The 5,403-nt window shown below is 34.9% G+C and overlaps 1 protein-coding gene across 3 annotated transcripts in view; it reads right to left on the bottom strand.

Annotated features, from left to right (window-relative positions):
* Positions 1-5,403, bottom strand: part of il17rc (interleukin 17 receptor C) — a 26,856-nt gene that overhangs the window by 9,032 nt on the left and 12,421 nt on the right. The window lies entirely within an intron of this gene.

Genomic DNA, 5,403 nt, shown 5'->3' with positions numbered 1-5,403 from the left:
TTATTCACATGTCGTTATAGTTGCCCCGCCTATACTTCCACGACTCCTAAAAAAAACTTTTTCATTCCGCGTCGCCCCATCAAGCTCTCGCTGGATCCGCTCCTCTGCTATCAATGAGAGGAACGTCTGTTCTTTGAAAGTTGTTAAAAAAAAGGTGCGCTCGTTCAAAACAGTTGCGTTCGATCCTTCGCTGGCTGTGCTGATTTAAATCTAGCGGTTCTTTTGTGTTTGTGTCACAAGTTCAGTGACGCAGGTAGTGGCGATTCTCTCCGGCCAATCAGTGATCAGCAGAGTTTACGCGTCACATTTCGGTAACGGTACGGTTCACTTGGAACCCCAACCGAGGTGGTACTAAAAAAAAGTACCAGGTACCAGGTACTGTACCCAGTGGAAAACCCCCCAAAAGTGAACCGTACAGAGCCATACCATGCAGTGGAAAAGCGCCATTATACAGCTACATGGCAGGATGAATGCTTATAAACCTGATGGAGGTTTATAAGAACCTCCATCAGCAACATGCCTTCCCTGCAAGCATCTCCCAATCAGCCTGCAATTTTCATGCAAGACAATACTCCTGTCACACTGCAAAACGGGTAAAGCAGTTTCTTGAAGACAAGAACACTGAAATAATGAAATGGCCAGCCCAGAGTCCTGATTTAATCTCAACTGAAAATCTCTGGAAAATCATTGTTGACAAAGTTATGGCTAAGAAACCCACTATAGTCACCGAACTTTGGAAGCGAGTGGAAAAAGAGTTGACCAAGATCACACCAGCACAGTGAGAGAAACTAGTGATGTCCTGCAGCTGCAAATGTGCTGAAGTCATTCAAAGCGAGGGGCTCTACAATTACTACTAATTTCTGACATCTGTAACCCTCCAAAATTTTAGCTGTAATTTTGTTGTAATCTTGTGCTACAGTGGTTACTGTTCTCTAATTTAGATTTTTTGTTTTTTTATTATTTTAGTGTTTTCCACTAAATAAAGGTTTTTGTTGAAATGCATTGGTTATATTGTCAAACATGTTAGTAGAACAGTGGTATACCTACAGCTAATATTCCTTCAAATTTTGCACGATGAAGATTAACAATATTTCAGAAAACAATTATATAATTATAAATACTTTATATAATTTAATAATTTATATATATATATATATATATATATATAATAACATGCACTGATTAATTTTGTACAAAAAGACATTAAAGAAAATAAGTTCAGTTTCATGTTTACATTTTACTTTCGTTTAATAGCATGTTGCCTCTCAAGACAATAAAGCTGCAGAACAGGTTTTGCAACAAGCACAATATACCGAGTAATACAATACTGCAACTTGTGTGCTTGAAGGGTTTTATAGTTAACTAAACTCAAACCATTGGGAAAATACATTTTGATTACTTGTAATAAACTTTTTTAAAAAACTTAAACATTTTAATTCAGCTACTTGCCACTTTCACTTATTTTAACTTGATAAACTAAAATAACTAAAACTGAAATCAAATTAATAAAATAAATATAGATATATTTTAAAACAACTAATACAAATAACAAAACCACAATAAAAATACTAAAACTGAAAAAGAAAAAAATCTAAATACGAATACTCATTGATACAAAAATAACACTTGAACACAGGCTCTCTTATTTAATACGTGTGAGAATGAAAGTGAAATGATGTGTTCCAGCTCACCTGCTGTCTGGCTCCTCTCACAGGTGTCGCCTTTGCGTGTGTAACCCACTGCACACTGACAGAGAAAAGAGCCCTCTGTATTCACACAGAACACATTGACACCAGGACAGGCCAACACTTCCTCGGCACACTCATCTATATCTGCAGGAGAAACGAAGTACAGCTGTAATTTCTGGTCTGCAGACCAAACATACATGAAATGCAAATTGAAAAAATGAGATAAGATAGATAGATAAACAGCTACAATTATAGAAACACTTTTCCAAAACACTAAATATTTAAAATAATATATTTATTGGAAAAAAATTGAATTAGTTTGAGTTTTTTTAATTGTTGTTAACATTCTTGGTGGAAATGCTTCTTATAGCCACAAGATGGAAACATCTCATGCAGAAGATCTAATTTGTGTCATTACATAAGAGATTCATTTTCTGTTCATGTGTGTTTAGTAGCTTGATACAACAGCAGCAAATTCCCAAACAAAACTATCATATATTTTAAATTAATCAGTCCAGCTATAAATAGTACGGCAATCAAGATTAAGGAACTTTTCTACAGTTATTCAGTTACATAAAAGTCTAAGATGGGATTTATAAAAGTAAAATAACATAGAACGTACTTAGAAGTTCAACTTTATTTAAAATTCTGTTCATTTTTACATTTAGAATGCTGATGTTTGTCAGGCCAATGTTTGCATAATTTAGCCAACAACAATCCCAGATGACACATTTTCAGCTGACAAAAACATTCAAGATATCTGTTCTCAAATTACCTAAAAATACTTCCTTCTGTTTACAGCCTGTATTTACCCAGCTAACAAGGCACAATCTCAGAACTTTGGCTAACAATCTGGCAAAGTTACTTCTAAGTTACGAACAAACGCTTCTCCAGTAATATTAATAGAATGTTCAATTACGAGTTAACTGGTTTTTGAATAATGTTCTCAAAACATTAGCACCAAAACATTATTTATGCGTAATTCATGGAATGTTTTACTGTATTTCTGAAACATTTTAGCTGGACATTCATCTAACGTTTTTTTTAAATGTTAATACTTGTTTCAGAATGTTCAGAAAACACTCAAAACTAACGTTTCCAAAATGCTTTTAAAATTATAAAATGGAATATTCCCTTAACATATACATAACCAAATAAATAAATAAATAATAATACGTTTATTAATTAAATAAAATTAAAAATTAAAGTTTCAAAGAACATTCAGAAATAATGACCATTAAGCAAAGCATTTCTAGAACATCTAATTTTTTTTTTTAAATGATTACAACTACCCATATTTTATACTACAAAGGTTGAAAAACAACACAATACATGACTAGTTATCTGGAATAACTCACCTATGCATCTCATGCCTGATGATCTGTAACCAGCAGCACATTTCCTACAGCGGGCAGGTCCTCCACCCATACAGCCAACACAGGCCTTATCACATCCTGATAAAAGACAAATAATAAAATAATATGTATACAGTATTATACCACAAATGAAGTGCAAGTGTAAAATGTGTTGCTCTGGTGATCTGTGTGTTGAGGGTAAATCACACTGACCTTTGCATTCATAAGAGCCATGGGTGTTGAAGCAGTACGTGTTGTCGAGACACTGATCCAGATCAGTACCACATTCATCAACATCTGTCAGCGTAAGAGTGTAGAAGTGAACTTCAGAATGAAATGGACCATGAGGTGAATGAAGCGTACAGTCTGTTCATCTCACTCACCCACACACAGGTTGTCATGCAGGATGAATCCAGTGTGGCACTGAAGGCACTGGTCTTTCTCTGGGCCCCCGCATGCTTTACAGTGCTCCGAGCAGTTCTGACCCAAAATTAGATGAAAAAGGGCCACGCAGAGCACAGCAGACAGGAAGAACATCCGTGAGGGTGACATTACTCTCGCACTAACGCTGAGTGCTTCAATCCCCCCTTTCCACAAAGCTTACTGTTAGAATGACATGTGATGACTTTATATTCAGGGGGGAAAAAGTTAATTTTCAAAATCCAACAAAAAGGAACAATTTTAAGGTGTGATATTTTTCTGAAGCAGTAAAAATATCATGCATGTTATATTATATTAAAAATGAATTGCGTTAATAGAATATTTAAGGTGTAATAACTTATTTAGTTTATGTTACATAAATCAAGCCACTGCTTTTATGAATAATCATTTTTAGATCTTGGCTTGATTGCTAGAGCTGCTTATGAGTTATACTATTTAAAATTCTGCTAAAATGAAATGGCTTTAATCGTTCTAATCTTACGTTTTATTACTGTACATTATACATTCTTCTTGGTTACTGACAGACTGTTTTAGTTTAAATCGATTCATTTTGTTTACTTTATTAGTATGTATGTAAAAATAGGCTACTATGAGATTTTCAATTCAAATTCCAGGTTTCAATGCAAGCTTCTAAAGCCAAGTAGATCATTATGAATATGATCATTTGAAGTTGCAGTGTGCGTATACGATTTTGCTTTATATTGGTAACATTAGTGAAGGTGAGAGAGGGGTTATCATGCAACCTGAATGTATGCTAAACCGTAACACAATGAAACTCAACAAGCAGAATGCAAATGTTTAGAAAAGATCAGCATGGTATTAGTATTTTAAATACTCACAGACGGGAGGGTGATGGCTGGGCTGTCAGTAACCAGCTCTTTTCAAGTTGTTGCTTTTCGGGTTCAGGACGCAATCACACACACCCAGCAGATCCTCCTGTGCGCCGCCGACGGAAACATGACAAACTCTACTATGGCGAAGGCGTGCTTCATAAATATTGCTTAGGATATTCCAGCATCGACTGGTAAAAGTTTGATGTTAAAGGCTTGACTCGTGAACATTAATAAGGTCCTGGTGACGTAGCATGACAGTCTTTCAAAGGTGATAAACTGGTCCATGAATATTAAGAGCAAGTCTTCGCCATAGTGGTCTCACTGAGTTGCTAAGCTATTTACCCACATTTTATCTGTATTAGCGTGTGTGTGTATATATATATATATATATATTTTTAATGCACAACGAGTTAAAGTGGAATAATTATTATTTAGATTCATTATACCTAACTAGAAGGTAACTTTCGGGCCACGTTTTGTGTTTCTAGCTTCTTCGGTCATGGACGCACAAAAGCAGTGCAGCTGCAGCAGCTGAGGACTCGCGCACGTTACACACCACGCTTCTCAAATAACAGCGTTTATTTTTAGTCTGCAGTGGGTCTGGTGTTAGGCTACTATATTTTTATGCTGCCCCCTCCTGAGCTTCTTTTTTTAGACTCTAATTGGCTATCCACTTCAATATAGGCCTATTTATATATTCTCCATCTATTCTATATTCCACTCATCAGACCATGACAGACAACTCATAAGGGTAAAACTGTATTTGAGTACAACCAGAGCATTTCAAATGTATCATATATTACAAACTTTCAGTTTAAAAACTATATTACAGTCATATATATATATATATATAAATATAGCCATATTTACATATTTGTGTATAGATATTAGCCAAAAGCCATTATTTCCATTCCCTAAAAGATTAGATGAAAACAGTTAGAGTTAATTTCCTTCCAAATACCAATGCAAATATAGGAGTAAATGCATATCTATTTCTATAGATGGTATGAATATTATTATCATTATTATTATTTTGGGAATTTGCAAATTTAGTGTTTTCAGTTTCTTTACTTCCTGTAGCATATG

This window comes from Sinocyclocheilus grahami, unplaced genomic scaffold (assembly GCF_001515645.1).
Source record: "Sinocyclocheilus grahami isolate Dianchi unplaced genomic scaffold, SAMN03320097.WGS_v1.1 scaffold44.1, whole genome shotgun sequence".
Lineage (NCBI taxonomy): Eukaryota > Metazoa > Chordata > Actinopteri > Cypriniformes > Cyprinidae > Sinocyclocheilus > Sinocyclocheilus grahami.
Note: the sequence above shows the minus strand (reverse complement) of the source record. Positions and strands in the feature narration are given on the sequence as shown.